At 37.5% G+C, this 13747-nt stretch overlaps 1 pseudogene; it reads right to left on the bottom strand.

Moving 5' to 3' along the window:
• Positions 1–548: 548 nt before the first annotated feature.
• The window catches only part of LOC107680300 (interphotoreceptor matrix proteoglycan 1-like), a 17475-nt pseudogene continuing 4276 nt past the window's right edge, over positions 549–13747 (bottom strand).

Genomic DNA, 13747 nt, shown 5'->3' with positions numbered 1-13747 from the left:
TTTTGTGTGTGTGTGTGTGTGTGTGTGTGTGTGTGTGTGTGTGTGTGTGTGAGAGTGTGTTGATCATGAAATGAGTTACTGCCAACTCTTGACGTTTTGTTCAGTCGAAGAAAAGATACAGATAAAGGCACAGAATGAAAATGAAGAATGAGACATCTCTAAAAGGGTTAAAAAGTATTCATAAATGTGTTTAGAACAGAATGACATGAAGAATAGACAGGGAAGCAAGTAAAGATTTGAGGCATTTTATGCTAACCAATTTAGTAAATAACAATGTCATCATGGTGCCATATCTCTAATTCACTGTGAATAGTTATGCTAAGAAAGATTATATAAGACACACGTCTTCAAATGATTATAATCCATGTTGTTTTTTGTTTAATTTTTTTGTCAGCAATAAACAATTTATTTTCTTAGTTTGTAAAAACAGACAAAGTATACCTTGAAAGTTAATACCATTAACCTGGCAGCTACATATAGCAGTAACATTCCTTTAAGAAATAAATGCATTTTGTATGCACAGATTGTGCCATTATATATATATCTTTGCATAGGCAACATTTTAGAATTATATTTAACTGTATGTCTTGTCTTTGTTATCTTTGATAACACAACAAATTATCTGACTGCAAACATTTCAGAAAATCTGATGAAAAAAGACCTGCTTACACTAGAGATAGTGTCTTTCTGCTCCGTACACATTTCCTGCACATAGATAACAAGAGAGAAATGATGGCATAAAGAAAGGTGAGCACCCCCACGAGGCACACTAGGGAAAGAAAGGGGTCTAGTGTCACGGAGACCAGCTCTGCACATCTCTCCCCGATAAATTGCCAGAGTTTACCTACAGGACATCTAAAAGGGTCGAGAGAGACAGTTAGAACATGTACAGTGGAGGATTATTCTTAAAGAGATACATCAGAACTACACAACAACATCCCTGTGTTTAAATATTTCTAAAGAACAGTCATTTCTTGAAAATCTTGAAAAAAAAAAAAAAGCTACCAAAAATACTGGAGTACTGGCAGAAGTTTGCCAACATACAGTCAGAAACTTGATTCACCTAAAAAAAAAAAAAAAAAAACTAGATCTCACATTAGAGACGCATTTATTCAATTCCAAAACAGAATTGAGATTGTGGAATCTATATGTGATTGTTCTCTGAGGTACCTGCAAGCGGCACCGTGCCCTGGTACAATCTCACACTCTCCTCCATTGAGACAGAAGTCAGGCTGGACCACGCAGAGGCTCTGACATGGCAGTCCATCCACCGTCACGTAGCCTGGCTCACATAAACATTGTGCTTCCTTTGTCCACAGGTTCACCACACATTTGGAAAACTCGTTGCAGGCAAGAAACTTGCAAGGGTCACCTTGATCAGCTAAAATGAAAGAAGAAATTAGACTCATCTCTCTTGTAGCAATTCATGACCTTCTGTGGGAAATCCTGCCCATGTTTCTGCTTACAGACTAGTTTGAAAAAAATGGCCAGCAAACTGATGTATGATGCTTAACAGGAAAGACTCTTACCTGGTTCTATGTCTAGAGAATGGCTGTCAATCTTTATGTCCAATTGCTGGGCTGCAGCATCACAAAACTCTTCCAAGACATTCTGGACAGCCTGAGTAATATTGTACGGCACAGACTTGGCAAATTTTGCCTTGCTATTGACCACCACACTTCCGTTTCTGAAGTTTAGGATCTCTAACTTCTTAAAGCCTGTTAGGTTAGACTGTAGATATGGGAGTAGCTGTGCACAGAGGAGACAAAAACATAGTTTATGTATGCTCACCATTTAAAATCCACTGGACAATAGCAGGAGTTAGCAGAAGGAGTCTAAGCACAAACTTGAAAAAGAATACTACCATACTGCATAGTATAAACTGTATACTGTCTGATACAATTGTGTAAAGTATGCAATAAGCATTATGATGAAGCTGCAATATGCTACTGTAGATTATTGTGACTCAACTACGTCACTTTCAATTCAGCAAGTGTCATCCTGTAGTCATCTTTGAAGAAAAAAAATGGGATAGTGATGTTCACTCATCACTATAAGAAATTGCTTTAAAGGGGTCATATGATGTTGCTAAAAAGAACATTATTTTGTGTATTTGGTGTAATGTTTATGCGGTTTAAGGTTAAAAAAACACTATTTTCCACATACTGTACATTATTGTTTCTCCTCTATGCCCCGCCTTTCTGAAACGTGTCGATTTTTACAAAGCTCATCGTTCTGAAAAGCGAGGTGTGCTCTGATTGGCCAGCTATCCAGTGCGTTGTGATTGGCCGAATACCTCAAGCGTGTGACAGAAATGTTACGCCCCTACCATACTGTGATGCCCTGTCCCGGAGCGACGAGACAAAAACATTAAAACCCATTATAAACGAGGCATTTGTTGCATCCAGTGGGGACATAATTACTGATTATAATGACTTATACTGTCTTTTTACGTGTTGCGTTGCATCGCGCCGCGTAAACATAAAACCATGTCTGCATTTGTGATCGGAGAAATGACAAACAACAAGTGCTACCCTACACTGCTCAAAAAACTCTGGCAAATTCTTTAAATATAAAAAACGTACTTACAGTCTGTGTATGCACCAAGAGCTTGTAACACTCCAAAGAGAAAGGAAAAACTGAAATTGCATCATATGACCCCTTTAATAAATCAAGAAAATAAAGAGTTGTTCTCTTATACTGTAACATGCCACTGTTAATGAGGAATCCTCAGATTAATATGTTAATAATAAGCCAATCAGCAGTTGAAACAGCTGCACTCACCAGTTCAACAAATGTGTTTTCCAGTGATCTGTACTCTGCGGAGCTCTTATTGAAAAGATCTTCAGAGAACAGCATGTTTGTGACACGCAAACTGAAAAACACAACTAGTTCTTTGCCTTTGCTAGCTGTGGTCATTGAAGGAGTAGTGAAATACTTGAGCGCTGGCGCTTTTGTTGGCTCTAAGGGATATGCTTCATTTGGAAAGAGTATCCATTGTCATAACTCAAGAGATCAGTGGTCTCAGTACTTACTACATCTATTTGGTCTAACTCAGTGGTTAGGTCTTTTAAATGAATAAATGGGTCTTCAGTTTCCACATTCAGCACTTTCTCATTTTCTGACTCAAATACAATGTCCTGGAAAACAGTTGATTGTACTTTTTCAATTGGTGAACCCTTTTCCAAAGATGTTGGAGTATTGACTGGTACATCTGTTAGGACTACTTCCTCAGTTCCCACATTCAGCACTTTGTCATTTTCTGTCTTCGTAAAATGAACATCATGGCCAACAGTCCATTGTACTTTTTTAGTCGGCGAATCATAATCCTTTTCCAAAGATGTTGGCGTAATGACCGATACATCTGTTAGAACTACTTCAAACAGTTCAAGGTCTGCAGGTGTAGTTGTCAGAGGTGCAGGTGTCTCCATGGGTAGTGATGCAGTCGCTTCCTCTTGTTTTACAAGGACACCTTCTGTCAGAGTGTCTTCCTCTGGAAAATCACTAATGATAGGTTATGAGTTACTTTCATATTTGCAAACTGAAATTGTTACAGGGTTCCCACACCTTGGTTAACTTCAAATTCAAGGACTTTCCAGGTCCAATACCCTCAAATTCAAGGACTTAATGTGGGGACACGTTTCAAGAGAGAGCAAGGTTACATCGTGTTACCTTGTAAGATACATTGTTTCAGTTTTCATGTGTCAAACACAACTATCCAAAAAAGCATTTTTTTTTTTTTGCATTTATTTTTGGCCAAATAACAGAGATCTGATATTCTATTTGTCGTATTTCTGTTTTGCATAAAACTGAAGAATATTCGGTACATTATGGAAGCCCGTTTCCGCCACTGAATAAAAAATAAAAAAGGTAATTGCGACTTTTTATCTCCCAATTCGGACTTTTTTCCCTCAGAATTGTGTGATATAAACTCGCAATTATGAATTAAAAAGTCCTAATTGTGAGATATAAACTCACAATTCTGAGAAATAAAGTCAGAATTTAACTTTACAGAAATAAAGTGAGATAATTGATGAAACTCAATGTGGATTCATGAAAGGTCGCCACATTTCCTCTAATATTCGTTTAGTTATTGATTTAGTGCAGTATAGTAATTTATTAAATGGAGACCCTTTAATACTTTTTCTGGATTTTAGAAAAGCTTTTGATACAGTAAGCCATAATTTTATATTTGATTCATTAAAACTCTTTGGTTTCGGACAATATTTCATCAAAAGTGTAAGAACTATGTACTGTGGTAACAATTGTTCTATTAAATTTGCCAATGGAACATCTCCTAGATTTGAAATAAATCGAGGCATCCGACAAGGTTGTCCAATCTCTGCATTCCTTTTCTTGGTCGTATATGTATTATTTATTTATTTATTATTATTTTTTTATCCTTTTATTTTTATTTTATTTATATGTATTAATTTTGCGTTGTTGCTGTTGTTCTGTTTTGCATGCTTTGAGATGTGCAACGTTTCCCTGTTTGCATTGTGCCTTTGTGTGATGGAACTGAATAAAGGGGGAAAAAAAAGAAAAAAAAAACTAGTATGCAAAGGCCACGAAGTATTGGTGAAATAACACATTAGCGGACAGGAGGGAATAATATGGAATTTTTTTCCAGAAAACTTCTAGCACAAAATAAATTCAAGCACTTTCAATGACCTGTATCTATGTATGTTTATTTTCAAAAATGAGGAGGAAGACTTTCACCAAAAACAGCTGCTGTCACTTCTGCACTCGGGTGTCTTATTTTCTTTTAGCCCAGGGGTGTCCAATGTCTGGCCCGCGGGCTAAATGCGGCCTGTGGATGAACAGACCAGCACCCGCCCAGAACAAAGCGTTTACCCGCTGACTGATCTCGAATTCTCGATCACCAGACCACTAAACAGCACTGTGAGGTTTGGAGCAGAGGTTTCTCATACAAACCACAGATATCGCGGTGATTTAAAGTAGTTAGGCAGATGAAACAGCGCTGACGCGGAAAACAGGAGAAACACGTGCGACAACAAACCGGTTAGAATACTTTTCAATCCACAAATCACCAACATTTTCAATGGATTTATTGTAGTAACTCTAACTGTAACTGTGGTATTGTAGCAGAAATGTAGGATATTCATACCAAATTGTATTATATTATGAATGTAGACATATTGAATGTAATGTAAGGGAGTAATGAAATAGGCCAAATCACAGATATTTTTTGTTAAAAGCAGTTTTGTGCATTTCTATTTATACAAAATAAATGCGTTAATAGACTAAAAAACATAAAGCCATTCTACATATTGTAATTATTACAATTTTACCTTTTAAAAACAAGGTTGTTAAAATATTTACATCTTTTTTTATATACAAAATGTCAACTCAAGCTACTGCCATATATATATATATATATATATATAGGGAGAGGCATCCGGCCCCTCGATGTGTCCAAATCATCGAATATGGCCCCCTTTAAAAAAAAAAATGTGGACACCCCTGTCTTAGCCTATATTATTCTGCTTCAGCTCCAGTGTCACATTTAAATTAGAGAGCCTGTAGAGTGATGTAAATGTGTTATAAGGTATACGTATATCGTTGTTTCAGATTTTCAAGGATATTTCTAAAAATCTCTTTGACCAAACATTTGTATTGAGAAAAACACATAGCATAGCTCTCTTACCCATCTGTGTGAGCTGTGGCTCCTCAGTATCGCCAATAGTAGATGGCAAGTCCTGGACAACAGTTGATTGTACTTTTTCAGTTGGTGAATCATAATCCTTTTCCAAAGATGTTGGAGTAATGACAGATACATCTGTTAGGACTACTTCAAAAAGGTCAAGGTCTGCAGGTGTAGTTGTCAAAGGTTGATCAGTTGCTAATGTCTCCATGGCTAGTGATGCAGTTTCTTCTTGTTCTACAAGGAGATCTTCTGTCAGAGTGCCTTCCTCTGGGAAATCATTATAAATTGATTAGTAGTTCAAAAATAGTTCAGTGTTTCAGATGATAGCTAAATCTTATTTTGTGAACATTTTCAATGTTAATTCTAAAAATCTGTTTAACCAAACATTGTTATTGAGAGACACACATAGCGTAACTCTCTCACCCCTCTGTGTGAGCTGTGGCTCCTCAGTATCTCCCACAACAGATGATAGGTCCTTATCTCTCTTCGAAGCTGATTCTGTGATCATTTCAGGTAGAGATTCTGAGGCCGTTGATACAGTAGGGAGAACAATAGCCACATCTGGTTCTGTGGTGTTGTCCTCTGTAACCAGATCTGGTATCTCAAGAACTCCCTCAATAATCCCAGGTTTGGAGAGTTGGTCCTCAACCCCAAAGTCTTCCACATGTTCAGGTTTACTAATATCTGTTCCTAGTTGAACACCGTCAACTGGCACAAAGGCAAATTATGACCTTCTTCAGGCTGGTAATAGTTAATATTCTCAACAAGGTAAGTTTCTGTGACAGACATCTCTGGTGGTTTAATCTTAATCATCTCTGCAGGAGGTTTGGCTGAACCTTCAGTAGTTTTGGGAACTTGACTTGCGATCTCCACAGTGGGCTGTTCAGTTTTGACGCTGCCTTCATATTCTACAACATCAGCAGGTTCTGATTCATCAGCTTCTCTTTCAGTACTTACCTCCTTAGGCTGTGCTGTCTCAGTTCCTGGCTTCTTGGTTGCCTGAACATCATCCTCATTTTTCACTTTAATCTCCTCATCGGTTTTATGTTCCTGAACATCTCCTTTTGATTCTATAATGACCTCTGGTTCTGGCACTAAAACTTTTTCCTCAGGTTCTGCTACTTCATCCTGGTTAGTTGATTTTCCAATCTCATCCTCTGGTTCTGGTAGCACAACTGTTCCCATAGGCTCTAATGTGCCATACTCGGCATGAGTTTCTGTTACTATAGTCACTGCTTCAGGTCGTAATACCTGATCTTCTGAAACAACAGTATCTTCAGTTACATCAGTATCATTCTCAGGTCCAGTTTCTGTTGTCACAACTTTTACATTGGATAAAGCAACTTCAGACTTAGTCTCTTCGTCTGGTTCAGCCATCACCACTTCTTCTTCTTCCTTTACTACTAATCCAGTGTCCACTGGTTGAGGCACCTCTGGAATTTCATTAGAATCTGTCACTTCAGTTATTGGATCAATTGGTTCAGTTGAAGGTTGCAGGGTGATGCTAAAGTCGGTTGTGACAGCTAACTCTGGTTGTTCAGACCTAGGACTAACGGTTGTTGCAGTGGTGAACAAAATGTGGACAGTGGTTACTGGGTTAAATATGATGTTATCTTCTGGTATAGTGTTTAAATTAAAGTCACTATCTGCTGTAGGTTTCTCTGTAGTTCTAGGCTGTTCTTCACTCGGGGGTAATGCTGAGGCAGCAGATGAAGATGTTGGAGACCAATTGTTGTCTTTATCAGCAATAACAACTGGTTTGCTGTCTTCCTCTACTGGTGGAACTTGAAAAATCTCTGTTATGAGTTCACCAGTTTCCCCTTTAATAGTTTCAAGCTGGTGTATAATGACTGCATCACTCTCAGGTTCAACTGTTTCTGATTCTGATTTGTCTGTCCGAAGTTGGGTCTATAATGGTCTCCAAAACATTCTCATAGCCACCTGATGAAATATGAACTTCAATCTTTGGTCCTTTTGTTGGAAAACTGAGGTCACCATATGAATCTTGATCAAAGGTCTGCAAATTAACAGGTGTAGAATTATGTTATTGCATTTAGAGATGTTATGTTTCATAAAAGATGACACTTTTATTATTTTCATTAAAGGTTGTGTCCTTATTTATTTATTTTAATTTGGTAACCATTTTTAAAGCAATAAAGCTGTGCTATATGTCAATATGGAAGGCATCACAGGCATCGATCTCTGTGAGCTGTGCTCCTTTAGTCATGACTATATTGACAATATAGAATGGTCTCTTGTTCCTACTTGCTTAATTATATTAGTCACCTCAGTTATAATGTCTTCAGAAACCTCAGGGACAGGCATTCTGGTTGAAGACTGGTCTTTGCCTGAAGCGAGAAAAGGTGTACACAACTATTAAATACTACGTGAAGAACGTGTACATGATAATCAAACAAGATTTTATTTTTTAATAAATTGTAAATAGAAATACATATTTTATGCATTACTTATTATACTAATATACATTATTAATTTTTATACATTTACCTGTCTCAAAGGTCAGTGAATTAAGATCAAGAAGTGATGCCTTTTTGCTCAGTACTTTAGCTATCATATCCTTCAGACTTTGTCCTGTAGATGAAACAACCGTGCCGATGTCCAGATTTACATCATTAATGGTAGGTACAGCAGTCTCAAAAACAGCTGCGTAGACTGCAGATAGTCCTCCAGCTCTGGATAAATAGTAGCAATGTGCATTTATATTAATTCATGTATAAGACGCTCCAAACAATAGAAACTAAAGGTGATGTACACAAAGACTCCACACATTATACAACACATATAAACACATTACACACAAATGTAACTTTTACCCTTTAGGTGCTTCTGTCTCACTTGCATTGCAAAAATCATATGCAACAAGAAATCAGTCATGCACAAAACCTAGTTTCCTAGTGAAATATGAATAGTAGCATGATGGTAGAGAAGCAGAATACAAAGACACAAATGGGTTTGCATTTCAGTGTGAATGTAAATGATTATTTTCACAGCAGTAATTCAGAGCTCAGGTGAACATCTGGTCACTGCTGTTATAATGAAAGTCAGGATAAATGAGTACACCTACCTAATTCTTAACACTTGGACATCCATAAATCCAGGTAGGTCAGCAAAAGCGTGTTGCATCTGCAACAAACAAACAAGAATGCAGTTTAACATCTTATGTTGCCCATTATATATGTATGGGCAAATGTATTAATAAGTCCTGCCAGATAGCACAATCACTGTCAACATCAAGACAGAACAGAAAGATCTCCAACAGATTCACAGAACATGTGAAGTTTCCTACAACATTGCGGAATAATCTGAGCCTCCTGCACTCTAAAAAGAAATTCAAGGGACATGCAACTTAAATACATGCATGGTTGGAAGTTGAAATTCTATTAAAATTATATTTATTGATTTAATTAAACCTTTTAAGTTGCAAACATTATCTTGATGTTGATTATTACATCAACTTAATTTAAACTCAAGTGTCTGTGTTTATTAATTAATTTATTAATTATTTGAGTAAATAATAATATAATTTTCATATCTCTGTGCATCTCTTCAGTGTTTAGTTATAATTTACTGGTCTAAATGCTGTATATTTATCAAAGTAAATCTGCAGAAAATCATAGTATGTGCTATTATGTGCACAATTTCCTCAAAAACACTGAAATCTGGATCATTGTTTATAATTTTCACAAACCTGATCTTGAAGATGGTGAGACAGGTCATGATACTGAGGTGAATATTGAGTCTCTCAATATCTCCTGATATCCATAGTCCATCAGTGTAATGCTGAACTCGATGACCTGATGTACTGGCTGCTCAGGAACCACATTGTGAAGATCCAACTCCTGCAAATGTTTTACAAGAGCTATATCACTGCAATAATGTTTAACTTACATAATTCCCCAAAAGGTTTAAACAACTTTCCGGGTTAAATATTTTGGTAACACTTTAGTATAGGGACCAATTCACATTATTAACTAGTTGCTTATTATCATGCCTATTATTAACATATTGGCTGTTTATTAGTATTTATAAAGCACATATTCTGCATGACCATATTCTACATCCCTAATCCTACCCAATACCTAAACGTAATAACTACCATACACTCTAAAAAAAAAAGGTTCTTCAGCGGTTCTTTGGAGTGGTTGAGGTGCTATATAGCACCACTACCGTATAAAGAACCTGTTAAGCACCTGTATGGTTCTTCAGCGGTTCTTTGGAGTTGATGAGGTGCTACAAGGAACTTACTGTAAAATCTTTTCATGCATCTGAGTCTCTGGTTGCATATTATCAAAATCTTTATTCTTTTATGAGTTTTGTATTATTGCAGCTCTACGATACAATGTGAGAAAATTGTATAAACCACTTTTAGAATGATGGGTTATAAAGAGGTTTCAGTTCTGTCCCTCATAGACATGAAAAATCAGCATGTGAATCTCAGCAATGGTGACAAAATATTCTGATCATTTTTATATTATTTTTGAACATCACAAAACAGGGCAGTAAAAAGTCACAACAAACATAAAAGAAAATAGTAAGATTCAATTAAAATACTAAGATAATGCAGCTGCATAATTTATTCATGTAGCAATGCATGCTGGGAGCCATGGATGAGTTATGATTGGTGCACCATTGTTGAGAAAAGGTGCTATATGGCACCTCTTATGGTTCTACATGGCACCATTTGACAAAGATGCTATATAGCACCTGTGAAAATAGGTGATGAATAGCACTAAAAGTGGTTCCCCTATGATTACGAGCCTAAGAACCGCTTTTAGTGCTATATAGCACCATTTTTTTTAGAGTGTAGATCTGATCCAGTCTCACTCATATCAACAACACATCTCTCACTACTGGAAAGTTTCGCTCTGTATTTCCACTAAAGGATGTCGAGCTTTTTCACATTTGGCTCCCAAACTCTGAAATAGCCTTCCTGATAATGTTCGGGGTTCAGACACACTCTCTCTGTTTAAACCTAGATTAAAGACACATTTCTTTAGCCAAGCATTCACATAATGTATCTCATAACCCTGTACTTCATTTATATCTGATCAAATTCACATTATCATTTTTTGATCAATTTTTTGCTTGGTTTGAACAGCAGCTATGCTAATTTTTCTCTATTTGCTTCTCTGCTTCTGCCATGGGGTTGGCATCCCGAGATAACTAGGAATTCACAAGCTTCAGTCTGTATCCAGCCCTTACGAAGAAGATCTGAGATGACCGAACACCTGAGAAGAGATGATGCCAACCCCTCCGAGGACCTCAGATGACGACAACCCTGAACCAACATACAAAACTACCACATTTTGCTATAAGTTTGATCACAACATATAATCATTGCTGTTAATAGCTCACTGTTTGTTTGAAAACATGTCATTAACTAACTGCATGATTTGTACCATACATTTCTGCCATATGGACAGTTCGGACACACTTTGACATATTCACCACTGATAAGCTACTCCTAAATATAATGTAGAAACTTTAATTTTCTGTGAAGCTGCTTTGCAACAATTTGTATTGTGAAAAGTGCTATACAAATAAACGTGAATTGAATTGTATTTAAGCAGGCTTGGGTAATTCCTCTGCTAAAAACAAACAACATTTAATTCTACAGCAGTTGAAAACCAGAAACTTCTCTCTATCATTCCTTTTTATGTCAAAACCCCTCAAGTTGTGTTCAATTAGTTCTCTACTTTCCTTTACAATGACAAGATGCACTGTTAGCCTAAACATTGTTACAAAACCATTGTTTGCCTATAGTGACATTAACTATGATTGCAAGTTCTGTTGTTACCAACATAGTTCTGTGATTCAGTCTTTCCCGAAATCATAGTTCCAATGAACATTCGCAGGCAACATCACAAAGGTGGGGTTGGAACTACAGCTTCTGACCTGTGGTTAGTATTACATAGACTTAAATAGTTTATGCTCTTGAGCAAAATAAACCAGCTAACAGCATTTGTAGTTTGTCAAAACAATGAAAGAGATGCTTTTTGTGCCCATGACTAGCTAGTTCATGTCTCTAACAATTCATTTTATTAAGCATAAATTATGTCATTGTATGGGAAACGCACCCTCATCTGTAATGAAATCGTTGGCTGGCAAGAGTGAAATCCAAAGAATCACTTTTATTTATTCTGCTAGTCCTATTCTTCTTCCTTTCAACACTTTAAATCACCAGATCCTCTCTGACCTGGGCATTGCAGGGTCTGGCAAATAGGTGGCTTTAGTCTTATCTAATGAGCTGATCCTTTAAGGTTTCCTGAAAAGGAGGGGTGTCTGAGTCATTCAAGTCACTAATCACTGGGGTACCTCAAGGTTTAGTGTTTAGTCCCCTCCTTTTCTCCACAAACATATCCTAACTGGGCTCGATCATTAAGGAAAATGCTTTTTTCCATAATTTCTATGCAGATGATATTTAGTTCTAGCTGTTGTTCCAACCTGACAACTCCACTATCTCAGCTCATATCTCTGCTTGCCTTTCAGACATCTCAGCACAGATGAAGAAATGTCACCTTCAGCTCAACCTGGGGCAGTTGTGGCCTGATGGTTAGAGAGTGGATAGGTGAAATGCAGAGCACAAATTCCGAGTATGGGTTACCATACGTCACATCACTTTTCACTTATGAAAACACAGCTCCATGTAACAGAGCTCATTGACAGAGCCAACCTGTCAGTCGACCACAACATAACTGTTCAACTGGGTTCTACAACAACAACATCGTCAGCCAGGACAGCAAGGAAGCTGAGGGAAGTGTATGATGACCAGTTGCACTTTACTACCCATATTGTTCTTCATTTGTAAATTGCTGTAGATAAAAGTATATGTGAAGTATAATGCCATCACCAAATTGCCATCAGCTCTCTTACTCTAAGAGCTCAACTGTAGACTTGAAATATCTTAACAAAGCAGTCAAGCATGAAAGATTCATGATCCCTTTAAACGCAAAGATCTTGCTCCAAAGTTATCTAAGGCAACCATGTTCTCTACTCTGGTTAGATCTTTTGGTTTTTGGCAGATCCCTTTAGATTCCACGTGTGAGAAACTGACTACCGTTATCACCACAATTAGGTGTTTTTGAGGGTGAAGTTTCAATATGGTGGAAAGGCATAGATGCAAAAGGATCACAAACCATCACAGGAGAAGAACCCCTCATGTCTACACTATTTCTGCTAGGTCCATGATACAACGCTGGAGAAGACCTCTGCAACCACACAGGATCTATTTGTTGAGTTGTAAACCAGGGGTGTCCAGTCCTGCTACTGGAGGGCTTATGACCTGCTGAGTTTCACTCCAAATTGCTCCAGCATACCTGCCATACAAGGGCTGTATTCCAGTTCATTTTTTATTGCCCTCCCTCGCTAACTTGCCTCTGTCTTGTGGCCTCTGATGTGTGACACTGTTTACATTACACAAATGCCCACTACTGGCAGAACCCATACAATGGGTTTAAAATGAATGCCCTATAAGCCCTATTGACTTGGAATCTGCTATGGAGTGGTTTTATTTATTTTTTTATTTTTTGTTCTGTGGGCCTATATACATACTTGGGCTATTGAATACAATATTTATAATTGCACATATGAAAATAAAAATAGGCTACACTAAACTATGTGTAAATAAAATCAGCTTAAAGTATCTACAAGTATGATTACATATATATAGGCTACAGTATCTCACAGAAGTGAGTACACCCCTCACATTTTTGTAAATATTTTATTATATCATTTCATGTGACAACACTGAAGAAATGACACTTTGCTACTAGGGCTGTGCGATTAATCGAAATCGTCATAAAATCGCGATTTCTAAATAGCTTTATAGCACGATTTTCCACGCCCCCGAGCTCCCGCAGTATGCTATCCGAACCAATCAGAATGCAGCGCGCCTAAATGGAGCACGAGAACAGAACAGACCGGGCGGGCATACAAACGTAACGCCAGGTTCACACACTCCGTCTGTGGTGCGTATTTTTTTCCGCGCCCATGTTAACGGATCAGAGCGTTCACACTGCACGCGATTGCGGTCCGGCAGTGCGCTCCAGGAGCGGTGCG

This window comes from Sinocyclocheilus anshuiensis, unplaced genomic scaffold, assembly GCF_001515605.1.
Source record: "Sinocyclocheilus anshuiensis isolate Anshui unplaced genomic scaffold, SAMN03320099.WGS_v1.1 scaffold1161, whole genome shotgun sequence".
Lineage (NCBI taxonomy): Eukaryota > Metazoa > Chordata > Actinopteri > Cypriniformes > Cyprinidae > Sinocyclocheilus > Sinocyclocheilus anshuiensis.
Note: the sequence above shows the minus strand (reverse complement) of the source record. Positions and strands in the feature narration are given on the sequence as shown.